Source organism: Leptonychotes weddellii, chromosome X, assembly GCF_054177405.1.
Source record: "Leptonychotes weddellii isolate Sample4059 chromosome X, ASM5417740v2, whole genome shotgun sequence".
In the NCBI taxonomy this organism is placed as follows: Eukaryota; Metazoa; Chordata; class Mammalia; order Carnivora; family Phocidae; genus Leptonychotes; species Leptonychotes weddellii.
The window spans coordinates 83802044-83821863 of NC_138385.1; the positions used below are offsets into that span (position 1 = coordinate 83802044).

General features: G+C 39.6%; 1 pseudogene; it reads right to left on the reverse strand.

Moving 5' to 3' along the window:
- The window catches only part of LOC115936478 (ATP synthase F(0) complex subunit k, mitochondrial pseudogene), a 5589-nt pseudogene extending 4869 nt beyond the window's left edge, over positions 1 to 720 (reverse strand).
- Between the last annotated feature and the right edge of the window lie 19100 nt (positions 721 to 19820).

Here is a 19820-nt window from a genome sequence, read left to right on the forward strand (position 1 = left end):
CTCCCACCCCACCCCCCACTCCAACAACACTCAGTTTGTTTCCTGCGATTAAGAATTCCTCACATCACTGAGATCATATGATACATGTCTTTCTCTGTTTGACTTATTTCACTCAACATAATACCCTCCAGTTCCATCCACGTCGTATTTTGCAGATATTTTTAACATGCATTTCAAGAGTGTTTGTGATTGGTCTTTCTAGCACTTTTATTATAGCTGCTTTAAAGTCTGTCAGAAAATTCCATTATATGTGTCATCTTGTTGGCACCTGTTGAATGTCTTTTTCCATGTGAGTTGAGATTTCTGGGGTTCTTCATATGCTGAGTAATTCTGGATTGTTTCTTGGACATTTTGAATATTATATTATGAGACCAGGTCTTGTTTAAATTCTATAAAGGATGTTGGTATTTTTTTAGTAGGTGCTTGAATGGGCTAGGAATTTTTTCCAGGTTCACAATTTATTGTATAAATTGAGTATCACATGATGAGCTGACATTAGCTTCTCCAGGCATGAGAACTTAACAGATGAGGTACAGTTTAAAATTCATTGATGTTGCTCTCACAGCTGGTGTTTTTTCTGACCTTAACTTGAAGTATAATAACATCAAAGCAATGCCTCTGTATGTGTCCAGTACCTATTCTGTCTGTGAGAGTGTAAGAGTTGAAATATTTTTTGATACCTGTGAAATGGAATCGGGCATTAGTTTCTAGACCTGCCATGATTTCAATTTTGCAAAAGGCACCAATTCTGCTGGTTGTGTCCTTCAATGTATGCAGCTACCCCTCCTGGGCTAGGATATTTTTGTGATAGCATGTACTTGACCTCATTTGATTCAGGCTGCAAGTTTCAACCTACCTTCTGTGGGCTGTGGTACCAAAGTCAGGGCAGTTGTTGAAGGCTTTGCAGGTTATTTAGAACTATCCCTCAAGGGCACCACCCAGTGATTAGTTTGGGACCTGGGTGGAGGTCTATCAGTTAGGTCAGTCCATAAAGCCTTTGGTAACTAACATCAGATCTATGTATGCCCAGGTGGAGGGTAAACCTAGGAGTTCAAAAACAACTTTCTCAGGTCTCTTTACCAAGTTCCTCCCTCTATGCTATGGCCCTAGGGCTTTTTGGTTCCCTGGGGCTCCAGAAAGGAGGCAGTTTTAACACTTACACCAGGAGAACAGGCATAAACTGGGACTATCTCAGCAAATTTAGCTATAGGGTTACTGCATTAATAAAGAACAAGGGGATGGGAAACAGAAATGATACACGATGGCTAACAGGGAGAAAAGACTTCCAGGTGTAAAGCAGCTAAAATTTCTATTATCTTAATAGTACAGGTTCATGAGTTACGGCCAAACATTTCCGGGACATAACTAAAGTGTTCAGACCAACATGATATTCAGACAGGGGAGGATGCTAAGGGAGTAAAACACTGCTGAAGCCCAGGGCAGAAAAATAGCTAGAAAGGGGTACAAACAGAGAGATCAACAAAGGTTGGCTTTCTCCTGACCCATTCACAGTTGGGGTAGATTTACCATGAAGATAATAAAACGTCAATTTCAGGGCTCCTCACCTTATAGGCCCCTCCCAAACCCTATTCCAATTTTTGTGCATGTAATTTTGTATTCTATATCTTAAAGAACCCCAACCTCACCCCATATTTTAAATGTTTTCGGTGTGACAAAACCTGGATCTCCCCTGACCTGGTAGCAGTTTCTCACTGAATAATGTACAGGGAAGTCTTCTACCTTCACACTCTTCCTCTCAAAACTTACCCTATTCTCAGCTCTAAATACAAATTATATATCCAGAGAATAAGGTGACACATAGGTGACTGCTGGTTCCTAGCCAGAGTGAAAAGGCCACAATGATGATCATTAAAGTTTATTCTAAAACACAGACAATTTGTTGGTGTATAATTATTTGTAGTTGTCTTTTATGATTCTTTGTATTCCTGTGATATCAGCTAAGTCTCCTCCTTCATTCCTAGTTTTATTTATTTGGGCCCTCTCTTTTTCTTGATGGGTCCCGCTAAAAATTTATCAATTTTGCTCATCTTTTCAAATAACTAGCTCTTAGTTTCATTAATCTTTTCTATTAATTTTTTGTCTCTTTTATTTATTTCTGCTCAAATTATTATTATTTCCTTCCTTCTACTAATTTTGGATTTTGTTTCTTTTTCTTTTTCTAGTTCCTTTAGATATAAGGTTCGATTGTTTGAGATTTTTCTTATTTCTTGCAGTAGGCCTATATCACTATGAACTTCTCTCTTAGAACTACTTCTGCTGTATCCCATAGATTTTGAAGAGTTGTGTTTTCATTTTCATTTGTCTCAAGGTATTTTTTTTGTTTCCTCTTTGATTTCTTCGTTGACCAGTAGCTTATTGTTTAGTCTCCATGTGTTTGTGTTTTCTCCAGCTTTTTCTTATAATTGATTTCTAGTTTTATATCATTGTGGTCAGAAGAGATGCTTGATAGGATTTCAATCTTCTTTAATTTATTGAGATTTGGTTTTTGGCCTTATATGTGATCTATCCTAGAGAATGTACCACGTGCACTTAAGAGGAACGTGTATTCTGCTGTTTCTGGACAGAATGTTCTGTATATATCTATTAAGTCCATCTGGTCTACTATGTTGTTCAAGGCCAATGTTTCCTTGTTCATTTTATTTCTGGATGATCTATCCACTGATGTAAGTGAGGTGTTAAAGTCCACTATTATTATTGTATTATTGTCAACTTCTCCCTTTGTGTCTGTTAATATTTGCTTTATATATTTAGGTGCTCCTACATTGGGTACATAAATATTTATAAGTGTTATAACTTCTTGGTGGATTGATCCCTTTATCATTATGTAGTGCCCTTCTCTGTCTCTTGTTACAACCTTGAACAATTATATGCCAAAAATTGGACAACCTAGAAGAAATGCATAAATTCCTAGAAACATATCATTTTCCAAGACTGAATCAGGAAGAAATAGAAAACAGACTGATTACTAGGAATGATACTGAAGCATTAATCAAAAAACTCCCAACAAACAAAAATCCATGACCAGAAAGCTCTACAGGTGAATTCTACCAAACATTTAAAAAAGAGTTAAAACCTAACCTTCTGCACCAATTTCAAAAAATTGAAGAGGAAAAAATGCTTCCAAGTTCATTCTGTGAGGCCAGCATTACCCTGATACCTAAACCAGACAGAGACATTACCAAAAAATAAAAACAAAATTATAGGCCACTACCCCTGATAAAGATAGATGCAAAAATCCTGAACAAAATATTAGCAAACTAAATTCAATAATACATCAGAAGGATCATATACCAAAAAAAAAAAAAAAGAAGAAGGAGGAGAAGGAGGGGGAGGAGGGGGGGGAGGGGGAGGAGGGGGAGGAGGGGCACCTGGGTGGCTCAGTCGTTAAGCGTCTGCCTTTGGCTCAGGTCATGATCCCAGGGTCCTGGGATCGAGCCCCGAGTTGGGCTCCCTGCTCAGCGGGAAGCCTGCTTCTCTCTCTCCCGCTCCCCCTGCTTGTGGTCCCTCTCTCGCTGTCTCTCTCTGTCAAATAAATGAGTAAAATCTTAAAAAAAAAAAAAAAAGAAGAAGAAGAAGAAGGATCATACACCATGATCAAGTGGATTAACTCCAGGGATGCAAGGGTGGTACAACATCCACAAATGAATCAATGTAATACACTAAATTAACAAAATGAAGAATAAAAATCATACGAACACCTCGATAAATGCAGAAAAAGCATTTGACAAAATTCAACATCAATTTATGATAAAAACTCTGAACAAAGTGGGTTTAGAGAAAACATACCTTAATATAATAAAGGCCATATGTGACAAGCCCTCAGCTAACATCATACTCAATGCTGACAAGGTGTAAGCTTTTCCTCTAAGATCAAAAACAAAACAAGGATGTCCACTCCCACCACTTTTGTCCAACATACTACTGGAAGTCCTAGCCACAGCAATTAGGCAAGAAAAAGAAACAAAAAGCATCCAAATTGGAAACGAAGAAGTAAAATTGTAAATATTCACAGATAACATGATACTATATATAGAAACCCTTAAAGACTCCACCCAAAAACTATTAGAACTAATTAACGAATTCAGTAAAGTTGCAGGATACAAAATCGATATACAGAAAGCTGTTGCATTTCTATACACTAATAATGAACTATCAGAAAGAAAAATAATGAAAACAATTCTATTTATAATTGTATCAAAAAAGTACCTAGGAAGAAATTTAACCAAGGAAGTGAAAGAACAGACATTTCTCCAGAGAATACATGCAGATGGCCCACAGACACATGAAAAGATGCTCAACATCACTTATCATCAGGAAAAGACAAATCAAAACCACAATGAGTTATCACCTAGGGGTGCCTGCGTGGCTCAGTTGGTTAAGTGTCTGCCTTCAGCTCATGTCTTGATCCTGGGGTCCTTGGACTGGTCCCTGTGTTGCACTCTCTGCTCAGCTGGGTGTCTGCTTCTCCCTCTACCTCTGCTGCTCCCCCTGCTTATACGTGCTCTCTCTCTCAAATAAATAAATAAAATCTTTAAAAAAAACCAATGAGTTATCACCTCACACATGTTGGAATGGCTATAATTAACAACAGGAAATAACAAGTGTTGGCGAGGGTGTGGAGAAAGGGGAACACTGGTACACTGTTGGTGGGAATGCAAACTGGTGCAGCCACTGTGGAAAACAATATGGAGGTTCCTCAAAAAGTTAAAAATTGAACTACCCCATGACCCAGCAGTTGAACTACTAAGTATTTACCCAAAGGATACAAAAATGCTGATTCAAAGTAGCCCCAATGTTTATAGCAGCCTATCAACAACAGCCAAATTATGTAACAAACCCAGATGTCCATCGACTGATGAATGGATAAATAAGAAGTGGTATATATATATTCAGCCATCAAAAAGAATGAAATCTTGCCATTTGCAATGACATGGATGGAGCTAGAGAGTATTATGTTAAGTGAAATAAGTCACTCAGAGAAAGACAAATACCGTATGATTTCACTCATGTGGAATTTAAGAGATGAAACAGATGAACATGGGGGAAATAAGAGAGGCAAACCATAAAACAGGCTCTTAACTATAGAGAGCAAACTGAGGGTTGATGGCCGGAGGTGGGTGGGGGATGGGCTAGATGGGTGGTGGGGATTAAGGAGGGCACTTGTTGGGATGAGCACCAGGTGTTGTATGTAAGTGATGAATGACTGAATTCTACTCCTGAAACAAATATTACAGTATGTTAACTAAGCGGAATTTAAATAAAAACTTTAAAAAGAAAACAAAAAGACACAGAGAGGTTGAATGGATAAAACTAAAAAAAACCCTAATTTTCTTTCCATGACACATGCTCTTCCACCACACCAGGCATGAAGATTCCCTCAGTAGGTGCTACCTGTTAACTGTACCAGGTCAAAAGTGGGAAATAACAAGAGCCATGGAGCAAGCCAGAAAAGAAAAGTATGTAGGAGAGAGAGAATAAATGTTCAGAGAGGAAGTATATGACACAGGAGAATACAGAAGCCTGGAAGTAAGATACACTGCATAAGGAGGGAATGTCCACTGGATTTTTCAACTAGGAGAGCATTGGAGATCTTTCCCTAAGCATGAGGTGGTAGCTAGTTGGTGATGGCTTGGAAAGTTCTAGGTGGAATTTGAGGTGTTTATGGTACATGCAGAGGGAGACTGAAAAAAATGCAGCTTAGGACACAATACTTGGGTGGGGATATGAAGACCTTGGAATCAACAATAGGCAAGAATTAACTCATGGAAAATACATGAGTTTAGAAGAATGTCAACACCGGCATTGTAGTGAAAAATAATGTTTAAGGCAAGAGCGGAGGGAGAGAAGCCTGTGAAGGAAAAGAACGCAGAGTGGCCAGAGGGGCAAGGCAGTGATGCGACTCCATGGTGGAGAAGAGGTTTCAAGGGGAGATTGAGTGAAATTGTTAAATGCTGTAGGGTGAACATCAAACAATTAGTGAAACATTTATTTAGTTTCAGCAAGGGGAAGGTCACTGAGAACCCCTGTAATAGCAGTTTCGGTAAAGAAGATTATCCTAAGTCTGCCTGTAATATATCGAAGGAGTGAATTCACTGACTGTCAACTACTCTTCAAACTCATTTTGCAGTCAAGGGAAGGAGAAAGGGTAATACTGCCTTGAGGAAAATTAAAGACCAAAGAAGAGATTATTGTTTGATCGGTTTTTTTGTCTGTTTGTTTTAAAGATGTAAGATACAAACAGCCTTTTAGAGATCTAGGTAATTGGAGGGAGACGCAAATTAACGAGGTAAGCTCGCTAAAAAAATAAATGAAAGTACGGACTCCATAGCACGAGGGCTGGGACTGGATGGGGGAAGGAGAGAAACATCTCCCCAAACTGAAGCTGGAGGGAGGAGGCCCTGCTGAGAGAGTTGCAGGAGAAGTGGCTACATGTGTTGAGGAAGCTGTGAAAGACCCCATCTTTTGGGTTCAGCGTCTTCTGTGGCAGTGGGGGGAGCAGGTAGGAAGAGGCGGGGTCTGTCTGGTCAACTTGCTTCAATTTCTTGACAAGTGTTCCACACAGTGTAATTTCACATTTCCAAAAAAATCTAAACTAAATCTTCACTCAGCTCTTCCAGAAAAGGGAAACCTAACGGATTCTTATTATGTAATAGAAAAAAAATGATAAAAAATAAATCAGGAGAAACAAACATTACTTTAGCTGTGAACTTGGGAGGAACTGAGCTGTATTGAGCCTCGAGGCTTCCTGTGGCTCCGGCTGGGACACTGGACTGTGATGAACACCTTCAGGCTAGCAGGCTACTGCCATCAGAAATGCCTGCCAACAAAGCTCTAACCTTAGAACTAAAGTTCAGAGATTGGTCAAGGCTGGGGAGTGTTGGCAAAAAGAGAGGATTTGGGTGCTGGGAATGTTATCAAGGCAGCAGGAAGCAGTTACCATAGCGGTGGAATTAGAAAGATAATTTTTTTTCCAGGAAAAAGCAAAAACCCAGTTACTGGGACAAAGCCAGAATTAGAACTGATGACTGAATGTTGAATATTAAAGAACTTATTAAATACTTCATGACTATAACCCAGTCATTCTCAAACATGGCTGCACCTTGGAATCATCCAGGGAGCTTTAAAAACCACTGAAGCCTGGATGTCACACCTAGAGAGTCTGATTTAATTGGCCTGGGGAGAGGCCTAGACATCAGGATTTTTACAAGCCTCCTCAGATAATTCTAATGGGTAGCAAGATTGAGAACCATGACTCAAACCAGAATCTGTCCCAGAGGTAGAAATGAGACTGGAGAGAATCAGAGAGGTCTTAATGTCCCTGTAATTCTGAAGTGACTGGACAAAAACTGATCATAATTTCTCTGCACCCCTCCCCCTACTGCTGCATATTGTCTGGCTTGCGATGAATCTCCAAATGATTTAGGCTCAAAAAAAAACTTAAGTTACCTACTTTTAACAGAAAGTTTTTAACTTCCTATTACTTCTCAACCCTCTATCATATGACCACACAAATGATCATTTAACACATTTTCTTGAAACTTTACCCAGAACATTTCTTCTCTCCATTCCCGCCATGACCCACTCTACCTACACCACAGGTAATTCAAAACCTAATGAACTATTGCACAAATTATATCTATAGTTCCACATCTGCTTGCCCTGTCTTCCGATATTTATCCTCCAAGCAATTCTACATGCATCTTCTTGAACACCTGTGTTCATATTACTCAATTTCTCAGCTGGCCTCAAGAGTTTGATCAACTTGTGAAAAATCCTCACCTTGGCACTCAAGGCCTTCATAGTAGACTCTTTTGATGTCCCTTCCCATATACTCAGCTTGCCTGAGTTCACCTGAAACTGCACAGGGAGACAGTTCCCAACCTGCTGTCACATTTTTATCTTGAGCTTCTGTGTTTCTCCTTCTCGGTCTGAGGGATTTCCCCAGCCCCCAGGAGTTTGACTAGCTGCCTGCACTAGCAACCTAGAAGTGTGGTGATGTTGTAACCCGTATTTTTCAACTCTCAACCCGTAGGGAATGAGACTTCAAAGATAAATACCCCAGCTTCCCCCTCTGCCAGTGGAATAATTCTGCACTATGTTCCACATGGTCTTCCAGGAAATTCCCCAAAGGGATTGGGTCCCAGTTGCCCACAGAGGTAACTCACTCATCAATGAACGATTTCTTTGGAGGGGGGAGGTGCTTTTCTCCCTTCACCGTCTCACTTCCTCATTTACTCTTCTTGAAAATCATTCCCAAATATAAACTACCTGCATTCACCCAAATCCTTTGCTCAGAAGGAGCTCTGAGGAGAATCCAAATCAAAACTGTCTCTCGCTATAGCTGACCCAAATTAACCTTAAAACTTCTCCACATTAACTGGAAAACTTGAAGTTCCCAGAGGATTTTCTCATCTCCATCTAGTATTCACCCCATTCCCTTCCTTAGGAAACCCTTGAGCCCACTGAAAGAGTATCCCCTTCCTCAATACCCAGCTCCCATTCAGCCTCCATGAAATTATGTCCAGTGTTCCCACAACCAAAGAGAGCTCTGAGTTGCCTGAGCTCTCACAGCTCTTTGAATGTTCCTCTCTTATTGAACACACCCCTGGGAAACTGTCTAATCTCTCTCTCTCTCCCACACACACACACACACACACACACACACAAATCATACATGGAATCATAAAACAAATGTGCTGTTCAAACTAGGCTATAGGCTCAATTCACAACAAAGTTTTCCCCACTGCTTAAATAAACAGGTTTGAAGAAAAAAAGGTTTTTTTTTAAATACAACAAAAGAAATACAAACTATTACCTAATGTTTTACAGATCACAGACATAGCTTCTCAAAAGAGACAAAATAACAAAGGATATCATTATTACCAATAGACTTCATTGTGTTCAGGAATACTTGATGTTCCCAAAATAAATATCAAGTCATAGGTTGAATAGAGTCATTGTGACTGTAATGGTTAATATGTTAACTAATAAGGATGAATACCATTATTGTGATTCTACATTTTTATAGATATTTATATATTTAATAAACTTTAGATAGACTGGTGGAAAAACAAAACATGACTAAGACATGATTTTAAGGCATTCAATAAAGGATAGGCCATTATTTCACTAAATCTATGTGGAAGCTCACTTTTTTTATTGAAAAAAAGAGCATGGTTTTGTCTCTTGAGATTGATTATCCTTTAGCCTTTGGGAAAGCATTAAGATGACATACACACTTCCAGGTACAGTTAAGATCAACATTTCTCTCTTTCTTGTCTCATAATATACTCAGTCTTTTATGGAATGCTCTCAAAGTTCTTTTCCAAATAGGATTCAACCCAACAAATATTTATTAAGAGTCATATATACAAGGCCTTGTGTTAAGCTGCGAGGGAGCACAAATGTGAATAAAACAAGATCCTTCCCTCAAGCAGTTTGCAGATACCCTGGGCCAGTTTATTTATGACCCAGCTTTGCATGAAACTAGTTCCTCACTAGTGTGAAGGATTTAAAAAACCATAGCAGAGCTGCTGGAGGCCAAACTCTGCTGTTTTATTTCCCCTAAGAGTCAATGATCAAGACAGAGAAAAGGAGATCCTAGAGACTTTGACTTCCTAGTCCATTTTTAAAAGAGAATTTAAATTTAAGCAAAAGAATAGAAATTACTTTGTCATTGTACTAAAGAGTACCCTTAAAGACTTAATGTCATTTAAAACTAAACAAGCTCTTAATTATATATGACATTCAAGAGATGTCTAGAATATACACCCTGAAGGAGTAAAAATCTGAGACTGAAAAAAAAAAAAACTGTCTTGGATTAAAATAGAGAAAAGCAGCTCTGTTGTTAATCATGCTGGGAGGACAGACACAGACAACAGTAGTTGCAAAACTAACAGGAAATACTGGTTCACTCAAGGCTACACAACTACTCTCCCCACTGATGTGGGAAACAAAGGCAGAAGAAAAATTATTAAATTTCCTTACTACCTACAGCCCATTGACAAGTCCTTGAAATAGGCAGAGTGACATTCCTCTAGGGACTCAACTCCCTCAATGTTGACACTTTGCTAAAGACAACAGGTGATCTTAGCCCAACCCCTCAGGATCCTGTAAGTCTACTTTAACGTATAAAAATTCCTTTGGAAACTTCCTTTATCTCTACCCCCTCCCCCAAGATACATGTTGGCAATCATCCCCCAAGCAAACAGCCCACTGATATACATCTGGAGGGTCTCATGACTTAGGTTTTATTAGACACTAAAAAAATGACCCTTTCCCAACAATAGCTAGCCCCCTCAAGGTCCTGGAAACCTTGCTTCCAAAATTCCTTAGAGACTTACGCTATCCCTAACTCCCTCCCAACTTGAAAGTATATAATGGCCAACTCCTCATGGCCCCTGTGCAGCAATTTCTGCCCACGGGTCCCGTCCCCATGCTTTAATAAAACCACCTTTTTGCACCAAAGATGTCTCAAGAATTCTTTCTTGGCCTTCGGCTTCAAACCCTGACATCTTTCCTGCATCACCCACTTCAACCTTGTTTTGAGCATTTACTACCTTCTTACCAATGATGTTCCCAGGTACGCTCTGCTCTTCCTATCTATTATGGGGATACCCAGTTGCTAAACTGCTCTTGAATCATGACAATTCCCAATCCTGAGTCAATCCCTGTTTCCCCTGATCCTGCCTCAGGAACACTAACCAGTTTGGAAACGCCCCCACTTTGCTAAGACCCTCCACGGAATCCTTCAATAGAAGTCTGAACCTTTCAAAACATGCTCCATCCTTCTTGTTGACAGAAGCAATCCACAGTCCCTCTGAGGTACACCCCTCCCACTCTGTAGATGTAATAAATATGATTCTGTCAGATTATAGGCCTGTCTCTGGTAATCTTTGGCTCATTAGGCTTTACCAGCACACATGTTCATACAGAATAACAAATATTTAAATAATAACACCAAAAACACACCTCAATATACTCTTCATAGTTGACCTGGGAGGTAAAACCCTTATTTAAATTATTCAAATAGCACAGAGGATCATAAGAGAAGGGAGGGAAAACTGAATGGGAAGAAGTCAGAGAGGGAGACAAACCACGAGAGACTCTTAACTGTAGGAAACAAACTGAGGGTTGCGTAAAGGGAGATGGGTGGCGGATGGGGTAACTGGGTGATGGGCATGATGTGATGAGCCCTGTGTGTTATATGCAACTGATGGATCACTAAACTCTACATCTGAAACTAATGGTGTACTATGTGCTGGCTAATTGAAGTTAAATAAAAAAGAAAGTGCCAAATACTTAAATTAAAATAATAATAATAATAGTAAAGTCTTCAAAAACTTAATGTGATTTATCTCTTAAAAGTGACTTCACAGGTGAAAATTGTCTCATTTTTCCCTTTCCTCCCTCCCTATCTGCCTTCCTTCCCTCAATTCTTCCTTCCCTTCAGTAGTTTTGATGGCAAATACACCAATGATGGATCTAATTTTGGAAAGAAGCAAATCTTATTTGGAAACACTGGCTTCCATCCTTGCAGGTATTTGTCTAAAACTCATCCTGAATTTCTGTTAGAAAAACACTCTTAATGTACATTTTTAAATATAAGGGTTCTATTAATCCTTCAAATGTAATGATTACCACTGTTTTTGCAAAAGCAAGTGATAGGAAGGTACAGAATTTCTCTCTAGCCTTGTTCATAGAGTGTACTGTTGCCATCTATTTTCCTATCTACAAATATTTTCTCACTCGTGTCCCAAAATAGAAAATTCCAACCATTGAATATGTAATGGCTTATATTCCATATATCATCTTTTCTCAAAAAATAATTTGAGCTGACTACTGTTCCTTCAACCATTTGGACTGTCCAGTCACCCATGAGTGAGATCAAAGGCATATTTCAAAAGGCTCTGTTAATCTGCTTACCTGTGCTTGTAGGAATCTCCTGTTTTCCTTTCAAATTACCTTTCCTTGAATTCCAAAGCCACTTAAAGAATCCTTTGATTTGGAATTACTTTTCACCAGGTTGCCTGGGCACTGTTTTGGATTTGTCTCTTCACACTACTCCCTGCTTTTTCTGAGTTTATCCTCATCTGGGAACCATCCTTAAGCTACCCCCCATGTGCCCCCAGGCCCTAAAATCATGAGCCATCTGTCTATATTCTTGAATTTCTTGAGTTTAGTTAGTAGTAATGTGAACTAGATTATCATAAATTAAGATGTTAATTGTAATCCCCAAGGTAACCATGGAGGAAATAATTGAACAACAAATTGTAAAGGAAATAAGACGGGAACAAAAAGAGTACAATAAAAATCCTATTAAACACAGGAGAAGTCAGTAATGGATGAACTGAGGAACAAAAATGTATGAATATAGAAAAAAAAGCAGAATGGTTGAGGTAAGTCCTTCGTGGTCAGTAATTACATTAAATGTAACTGGATTAATCTATTAGGATTAGTGGGTCAATCCATCAAGAAAACATAGCAATTATAAACACAGATACATTCAACAACAGAGCTCCAATATATATGAGACAAAAACTGACAGAACTGAAGGGAGAAACAGTTCAACAATAATAGCCGGAGACGTCAATACTCTACTTTTTTTTTTTCCTTGCACTCTTGTAGGACTTTTTATTTATTAATTTAAATTCAATTAATTAACATAGAGCGTATTATTAGTTTCAGAGGTAGAGTTTACTGATTGGTCAGTTGCATTTAACACCCAGTACTCATTCCATCAGGTGCCCTCCTAATGCCCATCACCCAGTTACCCCACCCCCGCCACCTCCCCTCCAGCAACCCTCAGTTTGTTTCTTAGAGTTAAGAGTCTCTTACTCCATTTTTTTGTTAAAGAACAGAACAGCTAGACATACTGAAGCCGCCTGGGCCCCTCTGGCCAACCAAGGAGTCTTCAAGCTTTAACCAGCACCCTTAGCCCGAGTGGTTAAGTAACCTTTCTTTGTATATCTATAGATCCCGCATTCTTTCCTAGAAAAAATAGAGTACTCTTGCACAACCCCCAAGCACTAAGGAACCAGACCCCCTTGCACAACCTCTGAGCACTGAGATAACGTCTGTAGCTGGCACCACTGAGTCTGCACATAATCAAGAAATGATAGAGACCACTATACTTCCTTTATTGATTACCCTCAACTCTTTAAAAAACCACTGGGCCAGGCAGAAACCTTGGAGTTGGCTTTGGGACAAGAGTTCACCTTCTCCCCAGGTGGCTGGCCTCCTGAATAAAATTCATATTCTTTCTCAATCAAAACTCGGCTCTTGAGTATTGGCCTTTGGAGCAACGGGCAGCCGAACTGGGGTTTCGGTAACACATTCGGCGAGCCAGCCAGGAGCCAAGGCCCCTGTGGCATCCAGTTCCCCTGGGAATCCCAGGGCACAGCCATGACAGTGCACCAGGGTTTCCTGGTTCATTTCCCGGGCTAGGAAATGCCCTGGCTGCAGGAGGTTAGCTGCTGGGGGCCAGGTGGTCTGGGGGAGGGAATCCACGGATCTGTCCCTGCAGCTGCCAAGACTATTTTGGTCTCAGGGGGAGAACTCCCTGCTGATTCCCAAGAGCTGCCAATTTCACTTTTTGGTTTGAGTGGAAAGGAAAGGAGCATTTGGGGAAGCTGACAAGCTTCAGGACCGGGTGAGTCGGTGGGAGTGTACGCGGAGGCAAGTTTCTCATTTGTGGTTTATGTTCTGTTGTCTATGCTTTTCCTGTTAGAAAGGTGTGGCTTTGGGAGAAACTAAAAGGGACTTGAATAAATGGTCAATTTATTTGGAATTTGGAACAGAATTGTTTTGGTGTGTGCAGGGGGGTTATGCTGTGTTATGTTAAATTTGTGTATAATGGGAAGTTCCATCTCTATCCCACCAAATAGCCCCCTAGACCGAATTTTGAATAAACCAAAGGAATATCACCAGGGACCTATGACCAAGAAAAAGATGATTTTTATTGTAACACCGCCTTGTCATGCATGTTAAGCTCAGAGGAAAGATGGCTTTCTTGGATTCCTTCCTCCCATGTGGTTGCCTTCAAATAAGGAGCTTTGGTTTGGCTCTCTCAGCTTGTCTAAGAAGCTGTTAGGCTCAGTCAGTGAAGGGGAGGAAGCGGAAACTAAGAAGCTATTTGGTTCAGTTGGTGAAGCCCCCCCCCCATTTGGGGGAAGAACGAATGCTAACAGAGGTCCTCTTGGCTCTGTTTAGTCATGGTTTTGTTTCTTCTGTGTTTTCTGAACTTTTGCCCAGGAAGATGGGGAATACTCCTGTTCCCAAAGAAAGTCCATTAGGACATATTTTAAATAAATGCTGCAGAAGATGGAAAAGCAATCAGAAAAACAAAAAACAAAAACCACCTGTTTGGCAGGAGGAAGAGACAGGAGAAAAAAGAAAGGAACTTGAGTCTAATCTGCCTCCGGCCCTTCTGATGGCATCCTTGAGCCTCTGCCCCTACCCCCTCCTCCTCCTATTCCTGCATCACCGCGGGCACAGTTTGCCTAACTGGTTCTTATACCAGCCCCAGTACCTCCAATGTCATTGGCTCCCCTCCTCCTACCCTCACTGTCAAGGAGCAAAGGGCACCCCAAGCTGTTGGGCCACCTCTTTATGAAGTTCAAGCTGGAACACCTTCAAAATCAACACGAAAGAGACCAGGGACCCCCCTGGACTTAAAACAACCCGCTTCAGATTTCCCTACAGGTACCCCAGGTAAAAACTGACAGTGGGGAACAAATTGATTTTTATTTAGTGGACACAGGTGCAGCACAGTCTATATTAAAGCTAATATAAGTTTGTTAGCTTAATTAAGATCGACATGTCGTTAGGGTTATCAGCATTAAATATAATACTTTTATTCCACCAAGGTTTACTAAAGGTCAAAGAAGCTCATGTTATTTCTGCTGCAGTTTGTTAGCAAAAGGATGACATGAAATGATGGTGAATTTTGTCTGTCTCATAAAGTTTTCATGGGTAATTGTGAAGAACAAGTAGGTTGAATAAATAAAAAAGTTTTTAGGTAAAACTTTTAAATAGCTTTCAAAATCTTTGGGAACCTGAAACTTTGAAGTGTTGCTAAGTTAAATGATAAATTGGATTGAATTCATTGGGTATCTAAGTTTTTTCCAAATAAGATAAAATACTAAAGCGTTGGGGTGCCTGGGTGGCTCAGTCGTTGGGTGTCTGCCTTCGGCTCTGGTCATGATCCCGGGGTCCTGGGATCGAGCCCCGCGTCTGTCTAGCTCCCTGCTCAGTGAGGAGCCTGCTTCTCCCTCTCCCTTTGCCCACCCCCACCCCCATGCTCTCGTGCTCTCTCTCTCTCAAATAAATAAATAATCTTTAAAAAAGAGTCACAAGCTCCACCAACCAAGCCAGGCAGGCACTTGAAATGAATGGATTTTATTTTATTTTATTTTTTCTCTGTTAAAAAGATAAAGTTTTCTTGGGTTGTTGGTCTGCTCTTGATAAGAAAAGTGTAAACGAAGTTTTTCTTTTCCCTTTTCTTTATCCACCCAGAAAACCAAGGCTTCTGCATTTTGTCTTTATCTTGATTACTTGAAGTTAAAACTTCTCAATATTAATGGAGCTAAATTTTGCTAAAAACTATGTAACTTCCTGTGGAATCCCTTATTGCCACCTCGGTTATTTATAAATATTTAGTTGTGTAGTGATCTGTAATCCCATTTAGGCACGTGCTTTAAAACCTTCCGAGACTTTTTTTTAAAGATTTATGTATTTGAGAGAGAGAGGAAGAGAGAGCTTGCACGCTAGTGGGGGAGGGGCTGAGGCAGGAGAGAGAGAATCTCCAGCAGACTCCCCACTCCACTGAGCACGGAGCCAACTTGGGGCCTGACCCCACGACCCTGAGATCATGACCTGAGCTGAAATCAAGAGTCAGATGCTCAACTGACTGAGCCACCCAGGCGCCCCAAAATCTTCTGAGATTTTTTAACAAAATTCCCAAGATTCAAATTCTGAATGAATGCCTTTTGACTAATTAGGCTTGTTTATTCGGTAAGTTACATGGGAAGCATTGTCAAACAAATGATAATAAGCCTTAGGTTGTGTAATATACGAAAATGCTATAGCCGTTCTAGAAAATACATAAAATTCCTGAAGATTTAATATGTCTTGGTGTAAGGTCATCACTTGATATTCTGGTTATTGAAATGGTATGTGTTACAAAAATAACTGGATTTCCTTGTCAACTGCATTATAATGAACTCTCATCAGATCTTCAACCATGTCTATTTTTGAGTCTTTTGTCATCTATAGTTATTATTCTTATCCTCTTGCAAAATGCATTTCATCTTCAAGGAGATTCTTAAGAAGGACTTTTGACAAACACAGGTTTCTGGTATCTTTAAGATAATGAAACCAAGCTGAGTAGCAAGTTCCAGAACTAATGGGAAAGCTGCATTCGAACAGAATCAGAATGACATGGGACTAAATGAATTGAGAAAGAGGATTATAGTTTTTATGACTCTTTTTTTGAAACATTACTGGTTCTCTAATGTGTGCTCTTCCAGATTAAGTAAGTTTTCTCTTAAGATGTCTATGACTTACAGAAATATGATAAAATACTCCTCTGGGAACAAACTGAAACGTTTAACTTTTCTATCTGAACCCTCCAGAGTTCAGAACCACTCAAGTGGGCATTCTTTCTTTCTTGGTAATTACAGTTGTTTACATAAATTCAGTAGGAATCTATTTTTTTAATAGGACATCATTGGAAACATTGGTTATATTACTCAGGCTTTGACTGGAATGTCATATTTGAGAGAGACATGCATAGACTCAGATATGACCACATAGCTTAAAGGAATTAAGGTTGACTTTATGAAGCTAATACAGCCCCTTGGAAATGCTGGCCTGTCACCTCACAGAGTTCCCAGCAGCCTTACCAGGTGAGTGAAGAATGTCACTTCCTAGCAGGTGCAGAAAACCTCGAGATATTTTGGGGACCTCAAAAAGAGGAACTCACTCAAATCTACAGGTATTGCAGGAAAGTCTGGTGGCAAGTATTTGGCTTGTCTTCTGGCCCCGAGAGGCTATTAAAGGTTCAATCTAGAGATTCTTTATGAAAAGTTCCAGTGGAGCATGTTTCAAAGAATCTGCATGGTCAGTCACTATTCTTGCTGAGCTTATGTAAATAATAAGGCCAAATTTGTTAGTTGGATTTGTTTTTCAACTGAATTAGTCTTGATTCGGCTATCTTTGAAAATGAGGGTGAAAAATTATGTTTCAATAACACACCTTTGTGGATGTTAAATTCTAGCTCTGATTAATTATTGAATGTTTGTTGTCTGCTGAAGCTAGACACCTTGAAGAAAACTTCAGAGAAATTGCCACAATAGTTCATGTATGGACATTCTGCATGCTTGTCTTCATTACTCTGTGAGGGTAATAATATGACCCCATGGGCATGTGATTATTTGAACAGCTGAACAATAGGATAGACTCTATGACACCTGTGTAACTCAGCTATCACCTTGACCAATTCTGTGTGGCTGGGATGACAAAATAATTCCTTAAAAGCCAGAACATACCCCACTCCATGGGATTAGCTATAGACGTGTGGAAATAATAGATGGTCCCACTTTACTGATGGAATATGGAATTACAAGAAACCACAAACAGCCAAAACAATCTGCAGATACAGGCTTCCAGTCATGGAATCAATAAATCACAGGAATAAAAGGTACGGCATAAGGAATATAGCCAATGATATTGTAATAGCAATGTATCAAGACATGTTGGATTGAATGACTGCCGCAAACAGACAAACCTAACCTTATCCAACTAGGGCTGTAATAAGGGACATGGTAAAGACACTGAAATGACGTGAACATTCCAAAAGTTTTCAATAAAAGTACGAAAGTGAAAGAAAATTCATTTTTCAGAGAAGATATACCCAAGGAAGTAACATGAGGCAAGATCCTGATATTCAGTAATTACCAAGAGAAGCAGCAAAGAATATCAAATGCTGTATTTATTTGTAAGTTCTAGTTAATTAACATACAGTGTAATATTAGTTTCAGGTGTACAATATAGTGATTCAACACTTGCCTACAACACCCACTGTTCATCACAAGTGTCCTCCTCAATCCCCATCCCCTATTTCCCCCATCCCCCCACTCACCTCCCCTCTGGCAACCCTCAGTTTGTTCTCTATAGTCAAGAGTCTGTTTCTTGGTTTGCTGCTCTCTCTTTCTTTTTTCCCCTCTTTGCTCATTTGTTTTCTTAAATTCTACATATGAAATGTAGAAATCATGAGTGAAATCATGAGTGAAATAGACACATAGGTTGCTTCCACATCTTGGCTATTGTATCTAATAATGCAATAAACATAGGGGTACACAGATCTTTTCATATTAGTGTTTTCGTTTTCGTTGAGTAAATACCCTGTGGTGGAATTACTGGATCATATGGCATTTCTAGTTTTAATTTTTTGAGGAACCTCCATACTGTTTTCCTTAGTGCCTGTACGAATGTACATTCTCACCACCAGTGTAGAGGGTTACTTTCTTTCCACACCCTTGCCAACACTTGGTATTTTTTGACTTTTTGATACTAGCCCTTCTGACAGGTGTGAGGTGATCTCTCATTGTGGTTTTGATTTGCATCTCCCTGATGATGAGTGACGTTGAGAATCTTTTCAAGTGTCTATTGACCATCTGTACACTACAAAGCTGTAGTAATCAAAATAGTATAGCACTGGCACAAAAAAGACCTATAGATCAATGGAATAGGATAGAAAGCCCAGAAAGAAACCCATGCTTATGTGGTTAAATAATCTACAACAGAGGAGGCAAGAATATACAATGGGTAAAAGACAGTCTCTTCAACAAATGGTGTTGGGAAAATTGGACAGCTCCATGAAAAAGAATGAAACTGGACCACTTTCTTACATCATATACAAATGTATGTGTACATGTGAGAACTGAAGCCATAAAACTCTTGGACATGAGACTTAGCAATGTATTTATGGATATGTTTCCTGAGGCAAGGGAAACAAAAACAAAAATTGACACTATTCAGACTACACCAAAATAAAAAGTTTTTGCACAGCAAAGTCTTTCAACAAAACAACAATTTAACATCAACAAAACAAAAAGGCAACCTACTGAATAGAAGAGGATATTTGCAAATGATATATCTGATAAGGGGTTAATACCCAAAACATATTATACAATTCAACACCAAAGAAATAAATAATTCAAGTGAAAAATGGGCATAGGACCTGAATAGATGCATTTCCAAAGGGAGTATTTTCTTTTGAAAGTGGTATTTAAGTCAGGCCCTGAAGGATGCATGGGATTTACCAGGGGAAGGAAGAGCCTTTCAGGTGGAAAGAACAGGTGGCCCAAAGCTCTTAGGTGGGAAATATCTTGGCATGGTCAAGGAACTGAAAAGAAACAAATGTGGCTGAACAGAGTATGAGAGACAACAAGCGGACAACAAGTTGATAATACCATCACCATTTATGGAGGTGTTGAGTTAATGCACATATTTTTTTTGAGAGAGAGAGAGAAAGTCCAAGTGTGGGGGGATGCAGAGGGAGAGAGAGACAATCTTTTTTTTTTTAATTTTATTTTATTATGTTATGTTAGTCACCATACATTACATCATTAGTTTTTGATGTAGTGTTCCATGATTCGTTGTTTGCGTATAACAACCAGTGCTCCATGCAATACGTGCCCTCCTTAATACCCATCACCGGGCTAACCCATCCTTCCATCCCCCTCTCCTCTAAAACCCTCAGTTTGTTTCTCAGAGTCCATAGTCAGAGAGAGACA